We start from the raw sequence: 16,975 nt of genomic DNA on the forward strand, positions 1-16,975 counted from the left end.
GCTTTTATCACAGCATGTTTAGGAAATCTAAATAAGCCTCTTTTGGTTTATTTTACAGCATGTTTAGTAAGTCTAAGTTAGCTTTCTTTTGCTCTATTTTACAGCATGTTTAGCAAGTCTAAGTTAGCTTTCTTTTGCTCTATTTTACAGCATGTTTAGAAAGTTCAGATTTGCTTTTCTTTTGCTTTGTTTTATAACATGCTTAGAGAGAGTTTAGATTTGATTCCCTTGTATTGTTTTTATATAGCATGCTTAGTTAATTGTAATCATATACTTGTTAGGTATATCTAAAGGATTTCAATAAACTCTAATAAAAGATTATGAAAAAAATGAGTGAAGAAAAGATTAGAGTCTAGTTAAAAAGAGATAACAAGTAAGTAAAGCAAGAGGCTAGTACCCGACATCCAAGAGCTTGTCGTTAAACAAATCCAGGTGACCATTTCCGAGGTCTTGGCCCTGGTAGACCGAGGTCTGCTCTTTTAGGATTGGTGGCTCGCAACCCCAACCTATTAGGGAACGCGCATGAGATGGTACTAAGCCTGGGTCCAAAGAAAAGAAAAGGTAAGAAAGAAGAAAGAAAGAAGAAGAGAGTAAAAGATAGAAATTAAAAGATTAATTTCTAACACAAGGGTATAAGAAATGAAACAAGTTACATGCTTAGAATAAATAAAAAGTTAGTTTCTGAAATTCTAAGCTTATAGTATTAATTTCTTGTTATCCTGCTAGATAGTGAGTATGACTTGTATCCAGTTTATTTTCTGTATACCATGAGCACATGCAGATTGCTTTAGTATTTCAGTTTCGGCACTTTTGCATTACATTTATGCATTGCTAGTTTTGTGAGATAGATTAGTACTTACTAAGCGTTTTCGCTTATAGATACTTTTCTTTTTCCTCCTACTGCAGATAAAGGAAAAGCTAAAGTATATGAAGGAAGGTGACAAGGAGATGCGTGATGGATGTGTGTGATGTTGAACTATGGAAGCTTGGGACATTGTCAAGAATATAATTAGACTTTTCCTTGTCATTGGATATACAGTTAATTTAGTCTCTTTTCTTTACTGCTAAGAGTTGATTAGAGTCTTCCTTAAAATGTTAAGAGTTCCCTACGAATTGATTCTTTTGCATTGCTAAAGACTAAGTTTTCTTGTATTACTGCTACTAGTACTTGGTGGATGAGTTCATTACTGTTTTCCTGTTCTGGTTCAGTTTGCATTGTTAAACTCGTATTGCCATGCATTGCTGGAAATTTTAAAGTTTGGCTGGAATTGATTGCTGGGCTGCTGAAAAAGGGGACTTTGTTTGCTGTAGTGGAGTTTTATAAGCATGCAAGTGCAGATATTTTTATGTTGTCGGCTTAGTGATAAATTGCATGCTCATTTTAGCTCAAATTCTAATATGCTGCAGTTGCTGTAAATTACATGCTGTTTGTAGCCGAAATTATTTTAGTTGCTAAGAAATTGTAGTGAGAATGTTTCAATTGCAAGTCTGATAGTTACTACTTCTTGCATGTATGCTAGCTGTAGACAAGTAGAGGTATTAGTTTTCCAAAATTCTTCTTGATAGCAATTGCCATGTATGCTTAATATGAGGTGTAGCAAGAACTAAGATCAGTAATGGAATTTTATGTTAAAATTTCCTTTCCACAGTTTTTTTTTTAAATATTACTGATATTAGAGTAAGTAATACCAGTTCAGTAGAGTTAGTAATTAAGTAGCGGTCACCCTCAGAGTAGTAGTAAGGAGGGTGGTCGTTACAGCTGGGTCAGGCTGGTGCTGAGCCTCTCTCCTCTAGGATAGGACACCCTCATCATCTATATGTACATCAGCTAAGGACATGTTCCTACCACCTACTATATTAAATTCATTTAGGGCTTTGATATCACCCGTGGTGACATCAATACCCAATGATGCTATGTTAGCGGTCATAATATGACAATAGGGCATATGTACCATCAGCTAGTAGTAATACTCGCTGAATAGATGATGGTATGAAATATGTGCAAATTAATGTCTACATCTAATCTATGACATAATGCATAAAGGAGAAATGAATGAAATGGACGGATCATGGCTATATCACGAGTAGTCAGAGGCAAAATGCATGTGACTAAGACCCTATAGAGGGTATAGTCTTGGACCCTAAGAGTGATTGATCTAGACAGGATCATAGTCGATAACGCTGACCCTCCAAAAAATATGAATATATCATATCGAGTGTGATATGTGAATAAGGATCATCAAACGGTGGATCCCTAGGGGGTAGTACTGGAAAGGGCATGCGGAGGGTCGCAATCCTAAAAAGTTTTGAATAATAGTAGGGGATATCATAATATCGATACCAACGACCCTAGTGGAATATGTAAGATCATTAACTCTAACGAAGTTGTTATAGAGTTCAACACACAAACCTATATTTACTGAACTAGAATAATAGTCAATAACCTCTATAGAGGGAATGCATGACCGCATGAAAAAAATGTCTATCTAAATATCTAGAAAGCAAAGGAACATATATAGTGGAGGAAAATCTAACACTAAGCTCTTCAGTTGTAAACCTAAGGTCAGTACTAGGAGTCGAGGGGCTGGCACCAAGATTTGGTCGTTTCCTAATTAACAAAAATATCCTAAAAATGAAATGCTAAATGAAACAAAACAAACAAAATAAAGTTTAGGATTAAAATATTACCGACGCATTGTGAATATTTATTATAGAATTGACGACCTCGGTTAATCCATAGCGGCGACTTAAGAATCGAAAGAGAAAAACTTTTTTCAAAAAAATTCATTTTCTCTTTTTTGCTTTTGCTATAAAGCTTGGTGAGAAGCCTTTGCAAAAGAGAAAAGGGGGTGCTTGCTAGCCCCCTTATATAGGCTGGTCTGGGTGCCCGAACTGTGTCCGGGCTCCTGGATTGGGTGGTTGGGCGGGGCACTCGCTCATGGTTCGGGCCCCTAGTTTGCACCGTGGTTTATTATTATTATTATTATTATTATAAAAATTGTTTGTAAACAAAATAATTTAATCTTGTTGAAAGTTGAATTAAAAATTTAATTGAGTTGTTAAAAAATTAATTTAAGTTAAAAATTAATTAAGCTAAAAATTATGTTGTTTAAAAATTAATTAAGTGGTTGAAAATTTTATATTTAAGTTAAGAGAGAAATTAATTTAAGTTAAAAAAATGATTGTTGAAAAATTAATTTAAGTTAAAAGTTTATTTAAGTTAATAAAATAAATTTATTTAAGTTAAAAATTAATTATTGAGAAATTAATTTTAGTTAATTAAATAAGTTGTTTAAGAATTTAAGTTAAACAATTTAGTTTAAGTTAAAAGTTAAAAATTGATTAAGTTGTTTACAAATTAATTTGAAAAATTAATTTAAGTTTAAATTAAAAGTTAAAAATGAATTTCAAGTTAAGAAATTAATTTTAGTTATGAAGTTAATGTAAGTAAAAAAATCAAATTAATTTTAATTGATTAAATTAAGAAATTAATTTAAGTTAAAAATTAATTTATTGTAAAGATTAATTAAGTTGTTTAATAAGTAATTAGTTAAATTGTTTAATAATTAAGTTAATAAAAAATTAATTTAAGTTAAGAATTAATTTATGGTAAAGATTAATTAAGTTGTTTAATAAGTAATTTAATTAGTTAAATTGTTTAATAATTAAGTTATTTAAAAATTAATTTAACTTAAGAATTAATTTAGGGTAAAGAATAATTAAGTTAAAAATTAATTTAAGTTAAGAATTAAATCGTGTTAAAGATTAATTAGATTGAAAGTTATTTAAGTTATAAAAAAAATTAATTTATAATTTTACCTACTTAAAATTTAATTAAGAGCGATTTAACGTAAAAAAAACTAGTTTAAAAGTACTCATCTAAAATTGGTCCTTAAATGACTAATCTTTGGTTACTAACTGACTATCAGAAGATAGTAGTGTTCACCAATTTAGTCAAGTTAAATATTAATGTCTAGTTAGAATTTGCTGAAAATGATTGCTTAACTTAATTAATGTACTGCTGTATTTTCACCCAGACTTATGCTGATGTACTGATATAAACATATGAAGTCCAAGCAAGAGGCCTACGCATCTCACGTCATTCTATGTTTTTGAATACACAATCAAAGTAAACATAGTGTATTTGTGAGATGCTCGATTCCTAAATTTATAGGAACATGTTTTCTATGGGTTCGATCTAAACTAAGGCCAAAATAATTTTTGCAACACTAATATAAAAGAGAAAATTTTTAGAAAAAGTAAATAATTTTCCTAGAATTTGAAAAATAACCGTATAAATATCCTCTCGCTTAATCTAAGGGTTTAGTATTTATGCAAAAATGATAAATTTAAAGGAATTAATTATTGAATTTCAGATTGATTAATTAGAATTAATCATAATTTAACTTATCTAATTTAATTTAACTTTATTCATCTCACCTGTCTAAATTTTCATACAAAAAGGGATCTTATGATTTTGTGAGATGAGTTAAGTTAAATTTCAGGGTTTGATTTAACTTGTGTTAGATTCAAATTTAGGTTTGGGTTCAACAAATATCCATTCTTTGGATAAACTTCTAAGCTGTAGTGAGTCACCTAGACATCATTAGAGTAACTACGTCTTCAAAATTTTTTAAATAGTCCTATCCATTGAACTTAATAACAAAACTTTAGTCTAACCAGCTAGGATTAGTAAAAGGTAGCTTCAGCTAGTTCCACTAAGCTAAATGCATCAGGTCAAAGTCATATCTTCCTACACATACATAAACATAGTTTCCCTAACCTACTATCATCCAAAACTTCTCCAGTACTATTTTTTAAGTTAAACTGTTGTCCCTTTTTGATCTAATCCTAATTACCCTGTTAGGTAAACTATTATTTTAGAGGTACTAACTAATTTGGAGCCTCCCCTGAATAATAGAACTTTTTTGTTGATTATTTTTGTAGTTATAATAAACTTGATGGTAATTTAAGTTAGCTTTGTAGTTGTTTGATTTAAATTTATTTTTTCTATTGGAGTTTGAATTGTTTGACTTCATTTTACATTTTAGGTTTAGGTTTGATTTATTTGATTTGACTTTATTCTTTAGTTTGGAATTTATCTTTAAAGGTTTATTTTGGTTGGTTTTGAATTAATAGGTTTAGTTGGATTTGGTTTTAGATAATAAATTTTATTTTTAGATATATAAATTGATTGAGTCCTACTTGCATGGTTATACATGCTTTTGGAACACAGACTTTGATTAGTTTCTTATTTTGACTTACTAGAGAAATAAAAGTTTTATTTGTAGAGCTAGATTTATATCCAAGCTCAGACTTATTATATGTAATTTTTTGTATTTTAAGAATTAGGTCTAAATTTTATGATCTTGTGATAAAAGTTTCTAATAATCCTTTGAGTTTATTAATTTCACTTTTTAGAATTGTATTTTCCTCCTCAAGTTTTATTTCTTGATTTGGATTTTTATTTTCAATTTATTCCTTGAGTTGTTGATTTTTGTCAAGATGTGTTCCAGTTTATTTTTCAAATTTTATTAATTTCTTATTCAAACAAGTAATTATTCTAAAAAATTTAGAGGTTAAGATAGAAGATATCTCATTTGAACCTTCAAAAACGAATGTGGACTTGTGACTTAATTTGTATTTAGACTCGTTGTCTTGTTCTGTCTCGCTTTCTGGTTCCGGTCCGAATGCTGTCAACGTGAGATAGTTGTGGTGCTTTTGATCTTCGACGTCTGATTCTTCTGAGGACGATTTGTCCCACATCGCCTTGAGTGCCTTTTTTCTTCTAGTTGTTTTGGGCTTATCGTCTTTGATTTTTGGACACTCATGCTTATAGTGTCTGATGCGGTGATGATGAGGGGTCTCACCCCGCTGCCACAATGGGGGTCAAAGGATGTCAGAGTCAAGATGGTTAACGAGTGGATGACATCGGTCGATCGGGCGGAACACTCCCCAAACGGGGAAGGCCCCGATTTGTCGTCAACTTTGACACAACATTCAAACACCCGACGCTCAAGGGAGAACGACGTACAGAGGCCGAGCCGAGCGGCTACCCCGCTCGACCGAGTAGCATGCTCAACATCAGCCGAGCATGCTGACAGTGAGCTTCCGGCCGAGTGGCTATACCGCTCGGCCCAACGACAGATCACGAGGACAAAGTATTTCCGGCATGACGGCTATCTCGTTCGGTCCGACAGTAGATGGTGCACGGGCAGTGGACTTTCGGCCGAGCGACCATCCCGCTCAACTCGACAACAAACATGTGGACAACAGAATTTTGGCCGAGCGACTATTCCGCTCGGCCAAGTAATAGACACAGCAGGTTATCTTTTGATATCTTTTTGGGAGCTAGTGTCGCTAACAGGTGGCATGGTCAGACAGAGGATCGTACGGCAGAAGCTTTCACTGTCACTTTAGAGATATGCTCGGCCCATTAAGGTACTGTGTCAGAGACACTTTACTGAGATGTCTTTTCAGGGAAAGCTTTGAGATGCGTGCTTGCCTTGGGAAGCATGCACGCGCACTACAGGAGCTCTATATAAAGGGGGGGTTCGAGCATCGGCAGAGGTATGCTTTACATGCGATTTCTACTGTTGCGTTACAGTTCTCATTTCTTCTTCTTCTTTTTCTTCTTCTTGCTTCGTCGAAGACTGACTTGAGCGTCGGAGGCCATCGCCGAGGACCCCTTCCTTGGCTCGGCACTGAAGCTGCTTGTGTTGCAGGCGGGAGCGAGGTCCACAGGAAGTCAGCAGGAGCACCACATCCCCAGCATCCATCTCATCGACTTTCGGACATGATCAGTTTCCTTTCTTGTTGCACTCGTAGTATGTGACCTTCGCCTTTGCGTCATTTGATTTGATCACCTTTTGTAGGTCCTTTTTTATGAAGTTGTTCTTTCTTTTAGTGAACATTTTTCTAACCATGTTCACTAGTTATTCTTTGTTGTCTTCTGAGTCAGATTCAGATTCTGGCTTCGGCTTGTTCTTGTTCTTAACTTCTTTTGAAGAACCTGTAAAATGTGCAATACCTTTCTCAACCGACTTTGAGTTAGTCTGTTCATAGAGTTCAAGTTCACAAAATAACTCATCTAGCTTTAGTTTATTTAAGTTCCTCAAAACTTTATAGGCATCTAGTATGGATGCCTACAGTACATTTTGAGGAAAAGAGTTCAAGGCATACCTGATTATATCTCTGTTCTCCAGTTGGTGACCGATTAGGTGGAGCCCATTCAGAATGTCTTTGATTCTAGTGTTTAGCTGAGTAGCTGTTTCTCCATCTTACATTTTAATGTTAAACAAATTGTTTAATAGTAAGTCACATTTCATTATCTTTGCATCGCTTGTGCCCTTATGCAGTTCAATCAGTTTGTCTCAGAGCTCCTTGGCATTTTCGAATGGGCCGACGCGGTTAAGTTCCTCCTTGGTAAGTCCACATTGGATTGTATTTGTTTCCTTCGAGTCAATCTAGACCTTTTCCTTATCTTCCAGATTCCATCTTTTGGGTCGATTAGTACTTTTGTTGTTTCGTCAATCAGCGCCTTGTACCCTCGTCGGATGGTGAACCACTGATCGATGTCGATCTTCAGGTATACCTTCATCTGCTTCTTTAAATATGAGAATTCATTCCCGTTGAAGAGCGAGGGAGGAACAGCGTTGTATCCTTCGGAATAGGCCATTTAGAGAAATGAAGCCTTGCACAAAAGGAGGAGTAGAGAAATCCCAAGACTAAGTCTTGGATTAGTAGTGTGGAGATAATTAAAAAAACTAAAATTCGATTGGTGTTGCACCAATTCAAAAGTATTTTGCAACAGAATACTTAATCCAAAGAGATAATTATACCAATTTGGATTCTATCAAAAAAGCTCAAAATCAAAAAAGAAATATTAAAGGTAAGTTCAAAAATCATCCCCTTGCCTGATTGGTGGTTGCACTAATTCAGAGCAGGTACAATACCTGCTCTTATACCACTTCTAGGACCGTAAATACGCTAGAGGAGGGGGGGTGAATAGTATTTTTTGAAAACTTGCAAATTAAAGTGAAGTACATAGTGGAAGAATAAAAGAAAGAAACTAGAAGAAGAAAGACAATCACACGCTAGTACAAGTAGTTTTTTATTTGGTTCGGAGCCTTCGATGACTCCTATTCCAAGGCCCGCACTTGTCGATTGCTTTTGTTGGGCAATCCACTAATAGTTCGAATGATTACAAAATTTAAGTATAAGAACTAAAAACAATGTTACCGACAATAGAGAAAATAAGAAGATCTTGATCGCCAATTGTAGGAGGAGCTTTGCAGCGTCGTAAGTGTTGGACCTTGTAATTATTTTAATGTGATCAACCAAGTTAGGTTTGGTATTTTTTGGTTTTTGATCCCTATATCTAAGTGTGCAGGAGCTTAGGAGAACAGAAGTTGAGCAGAAGATGCAGCTAGCGAGAAGGATGGCACGGGAAGGAAGTTGATGGGCTCGGTGCATTCGAGGGATGAAAGGACTGTGGAAGAGTACACCGGTGGTCGAGAAGAACGTATGTGACTTTCGAGGGATGAGAAGTCGGAACGGAAGCCTGCTCAAGGAGAAGGCCAGAAATTGAGTTCGGGTGAGCCCTATTTCGGTTGGTCGTAATCACCCAGGCGATCGGAACAACAACAGAGCATAGAGAGGTTGTAAAGGCTGCTGAAGGCGCCTTTTATGGGAATAGAAGGCGCCTTCGAGGCGCGTCCGCACCTCCGCCACCTTCAGGCGAAAGGCGCCCTCCATAAGCATGGAGGGCACCCTTCATAAGTATGGAAGGCGCCCTACATGAGTATGGAAGGCACCTTCGACAAGTTAAACTAGTCGTTCGTAGTGGATAAAGCTTTATCTGTTGGATCGAGAAGCGCTAGAGGGGGGGGGGGGGGGGAATAGCGCTCGTGGCTATTTTGTTCGATTATCGGAAAACTATCGGAGTTATTAAAATGCAGCGGAATAAAATAAAGACAAAGACACAGAGGGATTTACTTCGTTCGGAGCCTAAGGCGACTCCTACTCGAAGGCCCGCGATCCTTGATCGCTTCTGGTGGGCAACAACTATAATTCGTGAAAGTTACAGATTAATTACAATTCAAAGCAGTAAAAGATTATACCGACAACAGAAAACTAAATCTGAAGCTCCGGGTTGTCGGGGTGTCGTTTACAACACTTTCTGGATCGAGTCGTTAGCAGCTTGTCGGAAGGAGATTGCTTAGAAGATTGTTTTTCTTGAAGCTGCACCTCAACCCTCCTTTTATATGCGGTTCCGGGCGCCTGGATCCCTTCCGGGCGCCTGGAGTGTGACGTGGCCAACCAACCAGGATGCTCCACGTGGCGAAGTCGCGCAGGGGATAAACTCTGGTCTCGGGCGCCCGGACCTGTTCCGGGCGCCCGGACACTCTTTTTCCAGCAGGTTCCTCACCTGCAAACAAAGGTTAGTCTGAGCAAAATACCCTGCAAGACAGTGTTAGAATATGATAAAACATAGTAAGGAATAAACGGCAGTCTTCGGACTGTCCAAGTCTGACTTTGAATTCCCATCCGGAAACCCTAGGTCGACCCGACGCCTACTGTTCCCTCTGCGGGGAACGCGTCCTCACCTACTCCACTCAGGAGATTTACCTGTTGCCAGTCGATCCTCCAGATCGACTGGACTTTTGCTCAGCACTCGACGCTTCCGGACTTTCTGCTGGACATCCGCTTCCCGGCCAGTCCAGTCTTTCACCTGGTTCGCGACACCAGGACTTTTCACCTAGGGTTACCACCCCCTAGGACTTTTGCCTGAAGCCATCGACCTGCCAAGACTTTCCGCATAGGGTTACCACCCCCTAGGACCTAGGGTTACCACCCCCTAGGACCTAGGGTTACCACCCCCTAGGGTTTTCACCTGCCTAACCGCAGTTAGGACTTTCTTGAAACACTTAGTCAAGCACGTTAGATCACAAACATCTTAACTTTGAATACTTTGCCATTATCAAAACTCAGCTTCGATCGTCGGATGCTTCCCGCACCAACAATCTCCCCCTTTTTGATTATGGCAACCCAAATTCAAAGTTAAGTAAAACAAACGCATGAATATATCAAAAGGTTTAAGTGAGCAAGCTTAAGTACATAAATTCAAATAAAAGCATAACTTAAGCTAACACTTAAACTTTTAAGAATACAGGGCTTCCTTTTACTTTTGAATTAGATTTTGATCTTTACTTTGAATTTCCTAATTCTGAAAACTTTGAATTTCCTACTCTCCCCCTTTGCCATTTATCAAAAAATAAGCCAGTTTTAAGCAATTGTTAATTTTTCTTAAAAAAATTAGGCTTATGAATGGTAAATTACTTTGGAAAAAAAATTTAACTAAGTTTAAAAGGCTAATATTTAGTAGACTATTAAGAATGATTTTAGCCACTTTTGAAACTTAGTTGATTTTTGAAATATACTTGGCTAAATTTTGAAAAGCAAAAATTATTTTGAAGGCAGTGAGTAAGAATTTTGCAAAAATATGATTTTTAATACTTTAAGGTAAAAAAAACTTAGTAAGAATTTATTAAAAGTTTGATTTGAAAGGTTAGCTAAGTTTGCAAAAGTTTGAAGGTTTTTATATGAACTACTTAGCTTAGTCTTTTGCAAACATTGAATTTTGAAAATATAGCTTAAGTTAAAAAGACACTTAGCTTAACAATACTTATTGTTGAAAAATTAGGAGTAAGAACTTGTTAATTTTTAGGACGAAGAGGGGGAAACTAAATGTTTGATTTAGTTTATTTAATCAAATTCAGTTGGTCCTTAAGTTTAAGCATGAGTCAAGTTAACTAGATGTTAAGATATCTAAGTTGTTTTGATCAGGTATCAGAGCTCTAAAGTACAAGCATGCTCAATCTTAGACGTATAAGTTGATGAAAAGTTTAAAGTTTTTTTTTAAAAAAAAATTGGATTTGCTTTAACTTTTCAAAGAGTTTAACTGTTAAAGATAATTAAAACCATAAAATTTATTTTAAAAGAAACTTAGCTTGACTCCACTCACTCCCCCTTAATTAATGCCACATTAAGTCCTGAGGGTTCTAGAGTCCAAGCATGTAAATTAAAAAATAGTTATTTTATATTTTCCTAAATTACCATCTCACCCATTCTAGGTTTTCAGGCATGATTAGCTTATGAGTGAGTGTTAGATAAAGTTAACTTTGTTTTAAAATATTGAGAATATAAGTTAGTATTCCAAATAAGTGACCATTTAATTATTTTGAAGATTTAAGAATTAATTGAGTTTAGAATTTCAAATAACTTCTGAAAAGGGTTTTGAAATTAATCTTTCAAGGGATTTTTCAAATGATTTTGAATGAGTTTTTCAAAGATTTTTCAAAGGATTTATAAATAAGTTTTTCAAAATGATTTTTGAAAGACTTTTTAAATAATTTTGAAATGAAGTTTAAAAAGATTTTTAAAAGTGATTTTGAAAGATTTTTCAAATGATTTTGAATTTAAGTTTTAAAAAGATTTTTAAAATGATTTTGAAAGATTTTTCAAATAATTTTGAAAGGATTTTTGAAATAATTTTTAAAAGTATTTTTGAAATAATTTTTAAAAGTATTTTTGAAATGATGATTTTGAAATGATTTAAAATAATTTTGAAATTGAATTTGAAAACATTTTTAAATAATTTTGAAATTGATTTAGAAAAGATTTTAAATAATTTTGAAAATATTTTAAATAATTTTGAAATTGATTTTGAAAAGATTTTTAAATAATTTTGAAATTGATTTTGAAAAGATTTTAAATAATTTTGAAATTGATTTTGAAAAGATTTTTAATAATTTTGAAATTGATTTTGAAAAGATTTTTAAATAATTTTGAAATTGATTTTGAAAAGATTTTTAAATAATTTTGAAATTGAAGATTTTTAAATAATTTTTAAATTGATTTTGAAAAGATTTTAAATAATTTTGAAATTGAATTTGAAAAGATTTTAAATAATTTTGAAATTGAATTTGAAAAGATTTTTAAATAATTTTGAAATTGATTTTGAAAAGATTTTTAAATAATTTTGAAATTGATTTTGAAAAGATTTTTAAATAATTTTGAAATTGATTTTGAAAAGATTTTTAAATAATTTTGAAATTGATTTTAGAAAGATTTTAAATAATTTTGAAATTGATTTTGAAAAGATTTTTAAATAATTTTGAAATTGATTTTGAAAAAGATTTTAAATAATTTTGAAATTGATTTTGAAAAGATTTTTAAATAATTTTGAAATTGAATTTGAAAATATTTTTAAATAATTTTGAAATTGAATTTGAAAAGATTTTTAAATAATTTTGAAATTGAATTTGAAAAGATTTTTAAATAATTTTGAAATTGAATTTGAAAAGATTTTTAAATAATTTTGAAAAGATTTTAAATAATTTTGAAATTGATTTTGAAAAGATTTTAAATAATTTTGAAATTGATTTTGAAAAGATTTTTAAATAATTTTGAAATTGATTTTGAAAAGAAAATAATTTTGAAATTGATTTTGAAAAGATTTTTAAATAATTTTGAAATTGATTTTGAAAAGATTTTTAAATAATTTTGAAATTGATTTTGAAAAGATTTTTAAATAATTTTGAAATTGAATTTGAAAAGATTTTTAAATAATTTTGAAATTGATTTTGAAAATATTTTAAATAATTTTGAAATTGATTTTGAAAAGATTTTTAAATAATTTTGAAATTGATTTTGAAAAGATTTTAAATAATTTTGAAATTGATTTTGAAAAGATTTTTAAATAATTTTGAAATTGATTTTGAAAAGATTTTAAATAATTTTGAAATTGATTTTGAAATTCCTTAGTCATCTCACCCGATCTAAATTTTCAATCAGGTAATCCTATAATTGTTGTGAGATGAACTATGGTTCAATTTAAGGGTTTAGTTTAACTTTATGTTAGATTCAGGTTTAGCTTTGGGTTCAACAAGTAAGCATTCTTTGGATAAACTTCTGGGCTATGGTGAGTCACAAGGAACTCATTAAAGTAACCATGCCTTCGAGGTTTTCCAAATAGTCCTACCCATTGAACTTAATACTAAACCTTGGTCTAACTAGTTAGGATCCATTTAAGGGTAGCTTCGGTCAGTTCCACTTGGCCAAATGCACCAGGTCGAAGCCATATCTTCCTAGACATGCGATGCCCAAGCTTCCTTAACGTACTATCATCCAAAAACTTCACCAGTACCCTGGGTCATGTTAAACCTAGCCCATTTTATCTAACCTTAATTACCCTGTCGGGTAATCTACTCTTGTTTTACCCATTTCGGGTAGATTAGGTTCAGTTACCCAGTCGGGTGGTTCAGTTGGAGGTGCCAGCTAGTTTGAATCCACCATCTATTTTTGAATTTAGAATTTCTTATTTTTTATTTCAAATTTTGATTTTGATTTTGATTTTGATTTTGATTTAGAATTTCGAATTTAGGATTTTGAATTTTTGATTTAGAATTTATAATTTGTAATTTGAATTTTGAATTTTAAATTAATTTCGAATTTTGAATTTGTAATTTGAATTTTGAATTTTTGAATTTTAAATTTTGAATTTTGAATTTGTAATTTGAATTTTGAATTTTTGAATTTTAAATTTTGAATTTTAAATTTGTAATTTGAATTTTAAATTTTGAATTTTAATTTAATTTTGAATTTTGAATTTTTGAATTTGTAATTTGAATTTTGAATTTTTGAATTTTAAATTTGTAATTTGAATTTTGAATTTTAATTTAATTTCGAATTTTGAATTTTTGAATTTGTAATTTGAATTTTGAATTTTTTGAATTTTAAATTTTGAATTTTAAATTAAAATTTAATTTGAATATTAATTTGTATTATGTTCTTAATATTGTTTTTCTATTAGCTCCCCCTGGATCATAGCCTCGATATGGTCTATCAAGGTAATAGACTTGATCCTTCGGGACCCAATAGTGACCAGTTCCAACTTGATTAACCAAGTTGGATTTTGGCACCCATGCTTGGACAATTTTTCTATTATTTCTATTAACTAGCGATAAATATGATTTGTATTTTATTTTAGTTTTAAATCCAAGTCCAGTTTTGTTGTAAACGGCTCGCTGTTTTCCAAGAATCAGATCCAGATTCTTGGAGCCCAAGGTGAACCGTTCCAACGTGTCCTTGAGTTCTTTAATTTGAGCTTTCAAATTGGAATTTTCTTCCTCAAGTTGTTGAACTTGAGTTAGACTTCCAATTTGAACTGGCTCATTTAAAGAACTCGAGTCAGTCGCTTTCTTAAGGGTTGTTACCTCCTTTTGGAGTGACTTGACCCGGACGTTGGATTTAGCCAATTTCTTTAATAAGTAAGGAATTAAATTTTTTGAATCATCTAAATCAATACTAGAAATTAAAGCACTTACAGTGGTTTTGGGTCCTTCGGAAACGAATGCGGATTCGTGGCTTCGCTCGGACTCTGTTTCTGACTCGCTCTCCGTTTCGGATTCGAACTCAGACTCGGTGTCGATAATGTTCGCTATTACTGGTAGAGCAAGAAGGCTCGCTTGCTCTTCTTCATCCGACTCGGATTCGTCTGATGACTCGGACCATACCTTTTCCTCTGTCTTACTTGTACCTACAACTATCGTAATACCTTCCTCAGCCGAAGTAGTATTATTCTGCTCATCTAATTCAAATAAATCATTTATTAAATTATGCTTACTTACTTGAGCGTCGGAAGTGCCCTGGTGTAGTTCCATCAACTTTTGCCACAACTCTTTTGCACTTGCGAAGGGGCCGATGCGGTTCAGTTCTTCATTGGTTAGGCCACATTGTAGCATGCAGGTTGCTTTGGCATCGGCTTCAACTTTTTTCATTGTGCTAGAATCCCAGTTGATGCATGAGATAAGTTCTCCGGTGTCGTCACGTGGAAGTTCGAGTCCGGTCTGGATGATAATCCACATCTCGACTTGCGTCTTGAGGTGGTATTCCATCCGGTTCTTCCAGTATCCAAAGTCCTCGCCAGAAAAGAGCGGCGGTCGGACGGTGCAGAATCCTTCTTGGAATGTCATTTTAAAATAACCTTGCACACAAAAAAAATAGCAAAAAAAATGTACCAGGACTTGATCCTGGATTAGCAGTGCGGTATGAAAGGATAGAAATAGAAGTTCACCAGTTTCGAGAAAAAATAATAAAATAATAATAAAATATTATTAAAAAAATATTTAAAAACTATTATTTCAAATTTTGCCAAAGTCAATATTTTAACAATACTAATAAACCGTGAAAGGATGAAAATAATTTTTTTTTTTTTAAATAATTTTGGAGGGAAAAAAAAACGAAAGGCGTAAGGTTAAAAATATAACCTATATAAACGACAAAGCCACGAAAAATGCTTGAATGGTGGTTGCACTAGTTCAAAGCGACCCCGCTCTGATACCAATTGTTGGATCGAGAAGCGCTAGAGGGGGGGGGGGGTGAATAGCGCTCGTGGCTATTTTGTTCGATTATCGGAAAACTATCGGAGTTATTAAAATGCAGCGGAATAAAATAAAGACAAAGACACAGAGGGATTTACTTCGTTCGGAGCCTAAGGCGACTCCTACTCGAAGGCCCGTGATCCTTGATCGCTTCCGGTGGGCAACAACTATAATTCGTGAAAGTTACAGATTAATTACAATTCAAAGCAGTAAAAGATTATACCGACAACAGAAAACTAAATCTGAAGCTCCGGGTTGTCGGGGTGTCGTTTACAGCACTTTCTGGATCGAGTCGTTAGCAGCTTGTCGGAAGGAGATTGCTTAGAAGATTGTTTTTCTTGAAGCTGCACCTCAACCCTCCTTTTATATGCAGTTCCGGGCGCCTGGATCCCTTCCGGGCGCCTGGAGTGTGACGTGGCCAACCAACCAGGATGCTCCACGTGGCGAAGTCGCGCAGGGGATAAACTCTGGTCCCGGGCGCCCGGATCTATTCCGGGCGCCCGGACACTCTTTTTCCAGCAGGTTCCTCACCTGCAAACAAAGGTTAGTCCGAGCAAAATACCCTGCAAGACAGTGTTAGAATATGATAAAACATAGTAAGGAATAAACGACAGTCTTCGGACTGTCTGAGTCTGACTTTGGATTCCCATCCGGAAACCTTAGGTCGACCCGACGCCTACTGTTCCCTCTGCGGGGAACGCGTCCTCACCTACTACACTCAGGAGATTTACCTGTTGCCAGTCGATCCTCCAGATCGACTGGACTTTTGCTCAGCACTCGACGCTTCCGAACTTTCTGTTGGACATCCGCTTCCCGGCCAGTCCAGTCTTTCACCTGGTTCGCGACACCAGGACTTTTCACCTAGGGTTACCACCCCCTAGGACTTTTGCCTGAAGCCATCGACCTGCCAAGACTTTCCGCATAGGGTTACCACCCCCTATGACCTAGGGTTACCGCCCCCTAGGGTTTTCCCTCTGCCTAACCGCAGCTAGGACTTTTCTCTACCTAGGGTTACCACCCCCTAGGACCTAGGGTTACCACCCCCTAGGGTTTTCACCTGCCTAACCGCAGTTAGGACTTTCCTGAAACACTTAGTCAAGCACGTTAGATCACAAACATCTTAACTTTGAATCCTTTGCCATTATCAAAACTCAGGTTCAATCGTCGGATGCTTCCCGCACCAACATTATCCACTGCGCCATGCTGGAGGCGCCTTCCAAGCCCTTTGGAGGCGCCCTCAAGCTTCAAATGAGATTTTCCAGGGATTATAAAAAGACCCCTGGAGCTAGGAAATTAACAACAACTACTGTAATCAATTTCCTAGTCTTTTCTGAGCTTTTCATAGATTGTAAGAGGCTTCTCCGCCTACACGAAGGAGATATTTCTAGTGGAGCTTTGCAATCACCTTGGATTAACAACCACCTAAGTTGTAACCATGTTAAACCTATTAGCCTCTTTTAATTGTATTAGTTGTTCATTTGAGTTTATAATTATTGTATGGTGCTACTAATCTTATACAGAAAAACAAA

This window comes from Zingiber officinale, chromosome 9B (genome assembly GCF_018446385.1).
Source record: "Zingiber officinale cultivar Zhangliang chromosome 9B, Zo_v1.1, whole genome shotgun sequence".
In the NCBI taxonomy this organism is placed as follows: Eukaryota; Viridiplantae; Streptophyta; class Magnoliopsida; order Zingiberales; family Zingiberaceae; genus Zingiber; species Zingiber officinale.